The sequence below is a fragment of the Neovison vison genome, chromosome 6, assembly GCF_020171115.1.
Source record: "Neovison vison isolate M4711 chromosome 6, ASM_NN_V1, whole genome shotgun sequence".
Taxonomy (NCBI): Eukaryota; Metazoa; Chordata; class Mammalia; order Carnivora; family Mustelidae; genus Neogale; species Neogale vison.
The window spans coordinates 56,747,884-56,761,914 of record NC_058096.1 but is presented as its reverse complement, the minus strand read 5'-3'; positions in this window follow the sequence as shown (position 1 = coordinate 56,761,914).

Sequence of the window (14,031 nt, the reverse complement as noted above, 5' to 3'; positions counted from 1 at the left end):
GGAAGGAGGCTCCCCGATGAGCAGGGAGCCTGATGCATGACACATGGGACATGGGGCTCAATCCCAGGACCTTGGGATCATCCTGAACCAAAGGCAGACACTTAACTGACTGAGCCACAGAGGCGCCCAAGAGCACACTTACCTTGATGAGAACAGAGTTTTGTATAGAGTTGCTGAATCGCTATATTGCATACCTGAAACTAATATAACAATGTATGTTAATTACACTGGAATTTAAAATTTTTTGAAATAAAAAAATAAAAAATAAAAAAAATTGTGTGGAATAGAACATTAGTTAAGTCCTAAAATCCTCCTGATGTTCAAGGAAACAAAGAAAGCTAGCTTGAGAAAGTTTACTCAAATAATTTCCTATCGATATTGAATTCATCACTGCCTTCAAATATTCTAATTCCAGGAGATGACAATCACATTATATTACAGAGTCCTGCTATGGATTGAATTGTATCTCCCCGAATTCATATGCTGAACTTCCTGGGTTGCTGGAAATAGTCTAATTGTTTTGGGGCTATAAAGAGTATTTGCCCCCCCCCCCCAAAAAGTGTTTGGATATGTAAAAATCCATGGAACACCTAAGATTAGTACATTTTATATATGTGATATACTCAATTAAAAAAAAAAAGAAAAGAAAGGCAGATATTTTTTGTATAAAGCACATCTGGTCTCAGGGAGCCTGGATGGCCCAGTGGGTTAAGTATTTGGCTCGGGTCATGGTCTCAGGGTTGTGAGATTGAGTTCTCTGCCAGGCTCCATGCTGAGTGTGAAGCCTGCTGAGGATTCTCTCTCTCTCTGACCCCCGACGCCCACTCGTGCTCTCTCTAAAATAAATCAATCTTTAAAATAATAATAAAGCACATCTGATCTCTGACGTGTTGTGTAGTAAACACTGGAGGCTGCCAGTTTGAACCAAGGGTGGTATCCGTGACCACATCCAGGTTTTACCTCTACATGGAATCCAAGCACCAGCTGCCTCGCAGGTCAAGTCTGGAGCCCACCTCAGCCATCCCCTCCTACCTCTCCACACGCCCTCCAGCCCTGTGATCACCTTGGTAGCACCCCAGAGCGGCAAGTAGTAACTTATTTTCAGCACTGACCAAGTTACAGATTCCTACCCAGAAAAAAGAAGAAGAAGAAGAAGAAGAAGAAGAAGCTCTAAGAATGCCATAGAGTCACTATTTAATTATGCTGTACAATAATCTCAACCACCCCTCAACTTTCTTTACTCCAGGCTTACACCTATAACGCCCTTCCTGGGGCACATTCAACCCCAAAGTGGGGCATGCACCCTTTGAATGCTTCTTTTTTTATGGTCTTTACATTCCAGCTCTTAGGGTTCACATCCCCTTCCAAGCAGAACGAGGTGGTCTACAAGGGGCACATCTCCCCAACACCTACTCCTATTTCTCCCAGGCTTTTCTAGTTTTTAAAAGACTTACTTCTTTCTCTGTTTCATAGCTGGTCTTCTTTTTGTTCTTTCTAGAATTCCCCCCATTCAGACTGTCATGAAGGAAAAGAAAGAAATACGAAAATAATATAGAATAAGTATTAGAATGTAGAATAAATAAAAGAGAGTAGCTCCAGAAGATGACCAAAATATTGTGCAAGTATAGCTTTAGAGGAGTAAATTGTGATCCATTAATTTGAAGTTTATGGCTCTGCTATTCTCAGAGAGCATAATAAAAAAACGTAATCATTTGCAAGAGAAATGATAGCAGTAAATCCCTGGAAATGGTGGTTACAAACAAACCCAACCATACTGCTGTGTTCACTAATGTAATGTCCAACTGAGTCATAATTCTGCAAGGAAAGCCTAGAAATAATTTTGACATCGTAATCTGAGCTTGGTCTCCTAGGCTTTCAAAAACAGAGCACGGAAGAACAAGCTGAGAACTCGGGGCAGGCAGGGCCCCGGTGCCGGGATATTTATCACCCTCTTTCTTCTCAAGGATCACCCTCTCAACATCAGGCACCTTTTCCATCCCTCCCCTTCTGCGCAGATTTGTTCCCTCCAACCATTTCCTCAACAGTGCTTCTCTATTTCCACTGCCTCTGGGTTCTCACTGTACCACCTGGCTTGTTTACATTAAAGGGAGGCCTGAGAGCAAAGTTGCCCTTCCTTATTCCTCACCCGGGCCCTGTCTGCCACCACAGCAGACAGACCGTGGGCGAAGACGAACCTCAGTTGTTGACCAGCCGTTTAGCTGTGGGAAAGCTCTTCAACCTCTGAAAACCTCAGTTAACTCATCTAATATGATGAGATTAAGAATAAGATTGATATTAAGCATCTGCCTTCAGCTCAGGTCATGATCCCAGGGTCCTAGGATCCAGTCCCACACCAGGCTGCCTCCTCAGCGGGGAGCCTGCTTCTCCCCCAATCTGCTGCTCCCCCTGCTTGTGCTCTTTTTCTGACAAATAAAAAACTACCTTTTTAAAAAAAAAGAGAGAGAGATTAAGATTGATATTAAGATTTAGATTTAGGGGCACCTGGGTGGCTCAGTCATTAAGCATGAGCCTTCAGCTCGGGTCATGATCCTGGGGTCCTGGGATGGAGCCCTGGATTGGGCTCCCTGCTTGGCAGGAAGCCTGCTTCTCCCTCTCCCGCTCCCCCTGCTTGTATTCTCTCTCACTGTCGCTCTCTGTCAAATAAATAAAATCTTGACTACAAAAAAGATTTAGATTTAATGACTTTCAGATTTCATATTCATTCATTCAATCCTCACAACAACCCTACAAAGTAGGTATTAGTAGTCCTATTTCCAGATGAGGGAACAGAGGCACTAAAAGAATAAATGTACTGCCCAAAATCACACAGCTCCAAAATGGCAGAGCTGAGGTTTAAACAGGTATCTGGCACCTGCATATCAACCCCTTAGCCATCTACTGCCTCATATACTTACTCAGTGAATACTAGCTGTGATTGTTACTGACTGGCAATTCAGGGTAGTGGTTCCATTATGACAAGCTGAAGATGGGCTGATGTTTACATAAAAAGAAAAGCAGGAGAAGCGACTCATCATCACAGGAGTAGCTCATTCCTTGATATATTCACTTAATAAATACTAGGAGTAGGCATTGTTCTAAGGGATGAATATGTAGCTGTAGGTGAGAATACGTTATGGTTTTAGCTCTTTTCATATACTGTTGCTCCTTTTGCTTGGAATGTATATACACACACAGTTTGGTCCTTCCGCACTTTTCTCTGTCTCTCTCTCTCTCTCTCTCTCTCTCACACACACACACACACACACACACACACGTCAATCTGCACTTTTCCACATCTGGTAAAAGGCAGTTACGGCTCAGTCAGCTCCAGATTCTCACCCTCTGCAACATCTCAGATTCTGCAAATAAACTCAGAGAGGAGCAAGAGAATAAAAGAAGAACATATAAAAGGAGAAAGAGAAAGAAATAAAAGAAAAAAATATACATTTGGGGGAAAAAGACATTTGGGAACACGCCAACGGAAAGAAACCAAAAACAAAAAATTAGAGGATGAAAATGGAGTATTAAAGAGTGGAAAAGATGAAACCAAGAGGCAGTTTAATGACACTTTATAGTACATGAAGGATTTTTACATGGAGAACAACAACAGTAAGCTCTTCTCCTTGGGGAGTTGTAAGGGAGGAAATCTTTCCTGATGAAAGTGGTAGAAGCCGAGTCAGGTAGCTTTACTGGGCACTGACCCTAGGCAGGGCAGGTTCACTGCTCTCAAGGGGCTTACATTTTAATGGGAAAGACAGCTGTGCATAAAAGGATGACTAATATTCAATTTAATGGAAGAGATTAGAAGAGCAATGAATTCATAGAAGGGAGAGATCTCTCTCTGAGATCTTTCCCTGAGATGGGAAAAAACACTTCACTGAAGAGATGAACTGTTGAAATCCTATCAACGAAAGATAGACTAGGGCAAGAGAAGAGCAGCAGAGAACGGTACCAAACCTGACTGGAATGCGTGGAAAATGCATTTTTACCAACTCCTCGCTAAAATCAACTTCTTTACTTCCTCACTAGGACTTATGCCAGGGTCAGCAAATCTCCCTTCTCCAATTTTTTTCTCCCCTCTTTCCACCGGATCATTCCATCAACACTCTCTTTTTCTATCACCTAAAACACAAAACTGAAACTACCAACACTCTCTCTCTCCATTTCTTTCCTTTTTTTTTTTTTTTTAATGGGAAAATTGCTGGACATCTTAGTCTGAACCCATGTCTCCTATTCCTCTCCTCGTGTTCTCTCTAGATCCCACTACATTCCGGAGAACTCCAGACCAAACTGCTCCAACCAGGCCTGTGTGACCTTCACATGGCTAAATCCAGTGGTCAATTCTCAGTCCTCAGCTTATTTAACTGACCCACTTGATGCCTCTCTCCATGGAATGCCTTTCTGACCTGGCTTCCAGGACACCAAGCTCCACTCCTTGGTAGTATCATTCAGTCCCTTTAAATATCACATATACGCGTATGACTCCCACACTGCTGCCTCAGTCTTACAGCCACAATTATGTACCCAACTGCCTCTCTTGAAACCTCTCCTTAGATGGTCAAAGGCATCTCAAACTTCACATTTCTAAAGTCTTACTCCTCATATTCCTCACCCGCTTCCGCCAATTCTTCTCCTTTTACAATGGTCTCATTGTTATCCTTGATAAATGGCAGCTCTAATTCAGCTGCTTAGGCCAGAAATCTTGAGAGTAATCCTTGAACTCGTCTCTGCTCACCCTATATCCAGGTCAGTAAATCTTAATAGCACACCCTTAAAATACCTTCAAAATATCTTTTTTTAACATCTCTAGTACTGCTGAGTTTAAAAACACTACTATCTCTCAACTGGATTTTTACAAACCTGCAAATTGGCCTGCTTCCACTATTCTAGGCTAGTCTCTCTCTCTTTTTTTTTTCTTTTTAAAGATTTTATTTATTTATTTGACAGAGATCACAAGTAGGCAGAGAGTTAGGCAGAGAAAGGAGGAAGCAGGCTCCCGCTGAGCAGAGAGCTGGTTACAGGGCTCGATCCCAGGACCTGAGCTGAAAGCAGAGGCTTTAACCCACTGAGCCACCCCAGTGCCCCTGGGCTATTCTCAACAAGAGGCAGAACATCCACACAAAATGCCAGTCAGACCAGGGTATGCCTCACTCACAGGAGAGGCCCACGGTCCTTTCTCTGGCCCACAACACCCACCCAGTCTCTTCTGCCTACTTTACTTCTCTAACCTCATCTAACATATCTGAACTGTTCTCCAAACCAACTCCTCTGACCTCTTCCAATTCCTAGAACACATCAGGCCCTGATTACTGGCCTCTGTGCTTGTTTGTTCTCTCTGCTTAGAACGTGCTCCTCTCAGATATCTATGTGGGAAGATCCCCCCTTTCTTCAGGGCTCTGCTCCTAGGTCTCCTAGGGAGGACCACCTCAGCCACCCATTCTAAAATTTTGAACTTTTCCCAAAACTTCCAATCTCACCTATCCCTCTTTAATTTTTCCCTTTGCGTGTATGAAGTATCATACAATAAAATACGTTTATCTTGTTATCTGCCCCATTAGAATCTTAAGCTCCGCGATGGCAAAGCTTTACTGCTTTGTCCCCAGGGGCCCCGAACAGTAACTCACAAATATTTTTTGAGTGAATAAATGCTATCAGATATTCATTATAGGCTTCACAATATTCAATAAAATCTGTATTGGAAAGAAATGGTTTTGTGTAGAGTATAAGCCACTTGAAACTGAGGAATTTGAGTACTGGGTTCGGGGGAGGAGATATACTTTGCATTTTATATTATAATCTGCTTTTTTTCTACATAATATATCCGGGGGTTTTTTCTAAAGGTAATTATTGTTTTTTTAAAAGATTTTATTTATTTACTTTATTTAAAGATTTTATTTATTTACTTGAGAGAGGGAACACAATGGGGGAGAGGGAGAAGCAGGCTTCCCACTGAGCAGGGAACCCAATGCGGAACTCAATCCCAGGACCCTGGGATTAGGGCCTGAGCCAAAGGCACATTCCTAACAACTGAGCCATCCAGGCTCCCCTCTACTTAATATATTGTAAATACATATATAAATAAATAAATATATACACATGTATATGCGTATATGTGTATATGTAGAAGAATATATATGTGTATATGTATGTATATACATATGTATATACATATATACAAGATGATCTGTTGAATACATCTTGATTAAGAATCATGGTTATTACACCTGCTTTCCAGCAAACTTCATTTTGGAAATACAATTCCATATTTTCTGGCTTTCTAACATCTCCACTATTACTATTTATGATAACATCCTTCAAAAAAACAGCTCATGTTATTTTCCAAAATTGAATGATAAAATATTCTCTAACCTAACACTGTAGAATTTATTTTTTTTCCGTGCCACATCTTCAACTATACAGATAAACTGCAATACACCTACCAGACCATTAAAGGAATAACCCAGAGATAACTTTTCATTAATACATTCTCATTATTACCTAACAAAAGTGATGGAATATTGTGTTGTGCATAAAAAAAAACTCAATGATAATATAGTATTTACGTATAAAATGGCTTTTGGTGATGTAGTTCATATCATACTGAACTAACTGGATGTGAAATTTGAAGAATTTTTAAAATCTCTTCAAGGATATAATCAAGAGAATAGTCCACATACTCCCAAGAACAATGATAATACGTTAAATCTAAGGTACCATCAATAGCATAGCTCAGCATTTTATTATCCTCCATGAAGAAAGGAGGAAAGAAAAAATATCACCCGTTAAACTATGGCAAAACACTTTTCTATCACTCAGATTTTTATTTTATGACTATTGAAAGAGCTTTTTCAGATTTATTTAGACATAAATTTCTACCATATATCATTCTTATGCTTAAATAAAAAGGAAGATACAGGTGAAATAAATCGGTCAAGGTATTCCCAATACTTCATATTCAGAGCCTGGCCCATCTGAGTCACTTCCTAACTCAACCTCACTGATATCATGTTTGTCACCAGTTTGGTGAGCTATGACATTAGAGCAAAAGAATAGTCCACCAGGATGTCTGGGGCTTTTCTGATCTTACTATCATGTGCTGCTGTACGGTTTTCAAACCACGAGTAGACTTCACAATCTTTCTCAAATGCTCTTGAAATGGTCTGAAACTTTTCAGGAGCTGCAGTGTCGCAGTCAAGCCACCAAAAAGTAGCAACCTAGAATGCATGTCCCAGCAATGGTCACTAGGTCATGTCCACTTCTCTGTTTGACAGTTATGGTTAAAATGCCTTAAGCTGCAAGACACACCCCAATTTCAGACACGTAAAATGTGCAACAATGTGACTTCAGATATATTACATATGGCAACAAACTGCATTTTTGCTTCTGCTGGGAGTCAGTAGGGAAACCACCCTGTGTGGTTTTGGTATGGGTGCATCAGAGCTTCCCAGCTATGTGCTAGGACGCAGGAAATCTATGCGTTGCTTCTTAACAGCAGCGAGAGATTCCTTTTAGGCAACAGACCTGGAAACCAGTGCGGAGGCTGCTATCAGAGATTAAAGAAGCAAACTGAGGTCAACAGAAACAAGAGCCCTGTTGAGGCTGGACCACGTGCAGACAAAATGTCACAGGTTTAGTTAAACAGTTTGTCATGAGTCCATGGGGTTCTTCCTGACCACTCGCAAATATAAGATTCTGTGAATCTTCCAGATTTTTTTCTACTGGGCTAAGCTGTAAGTAAATGGCTAAGATAAAGAAACTTAGGAATTCACAGTTTAATATGCTGGTTAAAAAAAAATTCACATTAGATACTATTATTTAACATTTATTGAGTTCCTTAGGTCTTATAACAGGTGTTGAAATACAGTATTAAAGGTAATCCTATAATCCTCAAAAAAAAAATGTTGCTTGTATTATGAGTCAATTCACACTCTTAAAAAACCCATTAAAATAGCTGGATATTATGCTCAAATCTCTTAGAGTTCTCTGGCGCAAAATGAGGATTAGAAAACTGGCTACAGAGAATGTTTTCAACCTTTCCATGGTTAAATTTACCCCTAAGTATGAGATTGCAAAAGTCTTCCCCAAAGGAAAAGAGCACTGCAATTTTTTTCCTTCTCACATAATAGGTATGCTAAAATAATAAAGCAAGAAGACACAGTTAAATCAATTTATCTGACAAAGAAGTGCCTCTTTGTATTCCAGAGGAAGGAAAGAAACTAATGGTGATGAAGTATCCACATTCAACTAGGCTTTTGACATGGGTCATCTCATTTAATCCACCCTGGAGTAACTGTGAGGTGATTTTGGAAACCAAGCCTTGGGAAACACAAACAATGTGCCTGAGACAGGGAAGCGAGTGGAAGAAGGGGCGACGCTGGAACCCTGCCTTCTTAACCTTCTCAGTTTATGTTCTTTCCACCCTCACACCTGCTCGAAGATTATGAGTCTGCCAAAAGTGATGCTTTCTGCCTCCATATAATCCTGTATTTCTCAAAGAGGGATAGCTAAGAAAGAAGCCAGCCAATCCACATTAAGACACAGATAGAGAATCCATTTCTATCTGCCTGGTAATCAACTTAACGTCTATTTACTAAAGGAAGTTTCTAGAATGCTCTCTGGCTGTAGTTTACTTGGCTGACACTACTAATGAGAGCCTTTCCCAGGACCTAATCAAGAGCACTAAGGAACGCTCTACCTCCTTCTTTTACTCTACTAACTACTCCCTTCTTTTCCTGCCCCCAACTCCACTATCTCTCATATTGGATAACTGGGAATGGAAAAACTTAGTCAAGGGGATAGTCCTCTTGCCCCAGAGTCATATAGCCTAGAGTCCTGGGGTTTTACAATTGTTTTTTAATTCTAGAATTTTTTTTTTAAGATTGTATTTATTTATTTGACAGAGAGAGACACAGCGAGAGAGGAGTGGGAGAGGGAGAAGCAGACTTCCCGCCCAGCAGGGAGTCTGATGTGGGGCTCGATCCCAGGACCCTGGGATCATGACCTGAGCCAAAGGCAGATGCTTAAGGACTGAGCCACCCAGGTGGCCCTTAATTCTAGAATGATCAAGCAGCTTCCTTCAGCTTCACCCATAATTTGAGAAGTCTAGCAAACCCAACCAGAATCCACGGTGTTTTATCTACAACGTACTCTACTAGATCCTATGGCAGCCGGAGTCTCAACAGAATAAACTCCTAATTATTTTCCACATGTGATGTTTGCCTCTTTCTTTAAAGATCTTCTCTTTCTACATACCGAGCAGAAACAGAAAATCTCTTTGGATTTCTTCCTCCCTCCCTGCTACTCTATTTATAGTTCCAAACTGTTGCCAGGTGTCAGCAACAAAATTAAAATGGGACCATTAGAGTCTCTGCAAGCTGTTGGTGTTACTTAGGGTACATCTAATATTTTACATTAGCAAGTTCAGTGAAGTTGCATTCATTCAAATATCCCGGACATTTTAAAGACACGGAATGATTTACTTGTTTGCAATCCCCAAACAAAGCATCTTTCTGTGCAAACACATTTAAGCTGCTAATACCTAAAGAACTGAGCCTGGGGGAATCATGACTCACGCTGAAAGGCTTCACTGAAAGTGCCTGTGCTAGTTGGAGTATACTCAACTTCATGTTGTGATAACACAGATAAGTAGCTCTGCTTTCACACCAAAGAAATGTAATTCCTGTACCTTTCAAACCAGGCGCACGGTTCGGTTCGTCAACAGGTTCAACTCGGTTATCTAGAAAATGCGACTGGTTTTAATTAAGAGATAACTCCTGAAAAAAAAAATTAAAAAGACTGCTCTCTCTATTGCTCTTGCTTAATTAGCTTTATCTTGGAAGAGAGCTGAAAACTTACAGCCTACTTAATTTCATAAGTGTGACAGGAAGTATCTGTGAGAGGGCGGGTGGGTGTGTGCGGGGACAGGGGTCGAAGTACACAAGCAGTTTTGCTGTATTTCTTGGAATTAGTCATATGAACAAGCTTATATTTTGACTTGAGGATTAGACATATGAAATATATAACCAGGTGTTACAACTCCTTCCAATCCTGTGGGTCAGGAGAAATGACAAGAAAGTAGTAGTAAAAGAAATCACCAAACCACAAAAAGTAACTTTGAGTATCCCAAAGCTTAATGGTCATGAAGCCTAATCACAGAGGAGACAACGGGTACTGGGAACTTGAACTTGCCAGATCTCATTTGAAGGTTAGCCGGGCATATCATGACCAAAAGATGGGGGTGGAGGGAGAGATAAGGAAACTAGGTTTCTCTTCTAGGGTTTGCTTTGAGCAATTCTATGTGCTTTACAGTTAATTTTCACCAAAATCTTTAAGCACTTTTTTTTTTTTCCTTAAGATTTTATTTAGTGGGACGCCTGGGTGGCTCAGTTGGTTGGACGACTGCCTTCGGCTCAGGGCGTGATCCTGGAGTCCCGGGATCGAGTCCCACATCAGGCTCCCAGCTCCATGGGGAGTCTGCTTCGCTCTCTGACCTTCTCCTCGCTCACGCTCTCTCTCACTGTCTCTCTCTCAAATAAATAAATAAAATCTTTTTAAAAAATAAATAAATAAATAAATAAATAAAAAGATTTTATTTAGTTATTTGGGGTGCCTGGTGGCTCAGTGGGTTAAAGCCTCTTCCTTCAGCTCTGGTCATGATCCCAGAGTCTGGGATCGAGCCCTGCATCAGGCTTTCTGCTCAGCAGGGAGCCTTCTTCCCCCTCTTTCTCTTCCTGCCTCTCTGCCTACTTGTGATCTCTGTCAAATAAATAAATAAAATCTTTAAAAATATATACTTTATTTATTTATTTGAAAGAGAGAGAGAAAGAGAATGAGAAAGCAAGAGTCAGGGCAGGGTAGAGGGTAGAAGCAGACTCCCAGCTAGGCAGGGAGCCCCACATGGGACTCAACCCCTGGACTTCAGGATCATGACTTGAGCCAAAGGCAGTCACTTAACCAACTGAGCCAGCTAGGCCTCCCTAAACACATATTTTTAAATCTATTTTAAAGATGACCAGAATGGGTGTACAGAGGCTCTGAATTTGGTCACCCAAAAACAGAAGACTAAGCAACCCGAAAATCATATGCTAATCATTATACACAGGTACAGTGGACAATCAACCCTAAATCTCAAGGGCTTCAAAGCCCTTCCCTCTCCATTCTGCATGTTGAGTTTTGCTTTTTTTAAAAAGCACCATTCTCGGAGGAAGGAAAGAAATGAAGCCTGTACGGGCACCTGGGTGGCTCAGTGGGTTAGGCTGCTGCCTTCAGCTCTGGTCATGATCTCAGGGTCCTGGGATGGAGTCGCGCGTAGGGCTCTCTGCTCGGCGGGAGCCTGCTTTCCTCTCTCTCTCTCTACCTGTCTCTCGGTCTACTTGTGATCTCTGTCTGTCAAATAAATAAATAAAATCTTTAAAAAAAAATAAATGAATGGGGCGCCTGGGTGGCTCAGTGGATTAAGCCGCTGCCTTCGGCTCAGGTCATGATCTCAGTGTCCTGGGATCGAGCCCCGCATCGGGCTCTTTGCTTGGAGGGAGCCTGCTTCTCTCTCTCTCTCTCTGCCTGACTCTCCGCCTGCTTGTGATCTCTCTCTCTGTCAAATAAATAAATAAATAAATAAGAAATGAAGCCTGTATTGATAATATTTCTGGATATGTCTAGTTATACTTCAATTCATTATAGTTCTAAAAATTAGAAAAGTTGGGGCACCCGGGTAGCTCAGTCAGTTGAGCATCCTACTCTTGGTTTTGGCTCGAGTTGTGATCTCAGGGTCATGAGATCAAGCGCCGTGTCAGACTAGGCGCTCAGCAGGGAGTGTGCTTGAGCTTGGGATTCATTCTCTCTCTCTCTCTCTCTCTCTCTCCCCCCTGTGCCCCTCCCCCCGATTGCATGCTCTCTCTCTCACCCTTTAAATAAATGAATCTTAAAATAAATAAAATACTTTCAAAAAATAAATAAAAAATAAAAATTACGTAAGTACTAATAGCAAAGAAGATATCCAGGAATGCAAATAAATCAGAATCGTTCAGGATTATGACTAGAAGAGACTCAAGGGATCATTGTGTGACCCTCCACAAAAATCAGCAGCTTACCGAATTATGAGTTTTCTTTATAGCTTTCCCAGAAAGGAATGTCACCACTTACTTTTAAATTTGCCTCGGGTTCTCACCACTGAACATTATTAGTTATAAAATCAAATGTAACAACTCTGCCATATTCCAATTTCCCTCGTCCTCCACTCCAGAGTCCACGACCACAGCACCAGCCCACTTTTGAGTAGTTCAGAACAAGGCTCAGTTCCCAAAACCCACTGAGTAGAGTATTAGCATAAATCTTAATCGGCCTAGAATCTAATGACATTTCCACTGCGCCAGCCTGAGCTAGCCTGGGGCATTTACTCTCTGCTCCTTTTTGGTGCTACTGATGGGTCTGGAGTGCAACTGACAAAGGATGCTTCAAATTTAAAATTTTATAATATGTCTAAAGAATTTTTCAAAAAAAAAAAAAAAAGTTCTTTTAGACAAAACACTTTGTTTTCATAGTCCCAGGCTTCTTATACTTGAATATTCTCATCTCCTTTACAACTAAAATCAGTGTGTAAATTTTATTAAAATGCAGAAGTTATATGCTGTTTGAGGTTTTTCTTTCTTTTTTTTTTTTTAATATTTTACTTATTTATTTGACAGAGATTACAAGTAGGCAGAGAGGCAGGCAGGGGGGAGGGGGGGAAGCAGGCTACCCACTGAGCAGGGAGCCTAATATGGGTCTTGATCCCAGGACCCTGAGATCATGACCTGAGCTAAAGGCAGAGGCTTAACCCACTGAGCGACCCAGGCACCTTCTGAACCTTTTCAAGAGCTCAGAGAATAGCATGTGTATTTGCAGCTCTCTCATATAGATTTCTGTCATCTTCAGGATTAATTGATTTGCTTTAAATAAGATTTTTTACTACCTGCATCAGAGAGAATTTTAAAACCTCAGCAGAGAACTCAAAAAAATAGAAAATATATAGAAAGTACAATAGCAAATAAATATTTATCTTTATTCTACTTTGCAAGTTATCCCAAAGAGACTACTAAATAGCATGAATGAAATTCGTGGTTGTGAAAAGACACTAGGATCAACCAACAGAGAAAAGCAAAAGCAGTTCCTCCAGAGCTTGCCACAGCAAGGCTACACTGGTTCATCAACTTCCGAGCTTCTGGGGAGAAATCTGAAACTGGCCCCACACACTGAAGGCAAGGACAGACAGAAGAGGCAGCCCCTCCAGATGGGCAGGTGGCGGTAAGAAAAGGACAGGCAGGTCTGGGGGGTGTGGGGGGGCGCTCCGTGATTAGGTTCACTGAAATCCTGAGAATGTGGAGTTACAAGAAAATCAGAGATGGGGCACCTGGGTGGCTCAGTGAGTTAAAGCCTCTGCCTTCCGCTCAGGTCATGATCCCAGGGTCCTTGGATCCAGCCCTGCGTGGGGCTCTCTGCTCCCCAGGGAGCCTGCTTCCTCCCCTCTCTCTCTCTCTGCCTGCCTCTCTGCCTACTTGTGATTTCTCTCTCTCTCTCTCTCTCTGTCAAATAAATAAAATCTTAAAAAAAAAAAAAAATCAGAGATAAGGGAACACCCCAGACCACCCTGTTCTCAGTGTCTGATGCCAGGGGAGTCTTATTTATGACAGTCTCCTGTGATCAACAGAAAATAACCAGACCCTAAACAGAGAAGCAGCAAGCCGTTCAAGATGTTATCACTAGTCTTTAGTCAATGCTGCTGCCAGCAGACAAGGTAAAAAGATTTAAGTTAGCTTTCTATAAAAGACCAACCCTAAAAGCCCTCAGTGACAACCATGCTGGGACCCCTCTCGCTCCTAAGAAGTTTTTTTTTTTTCCTCCTTGCTTAATAAAACTGTCACTTTACTCAGTCCCCTCTGTCCTCCAGATTCATTCTTGGACTCAGGGAGACAAGAACCTATCTCCCGCTTCAGCGGGTTAACAAGCAAGGGAACTTACAGACGCTCTTGTCCCCAGAAGCCTCAAGATGCGGAG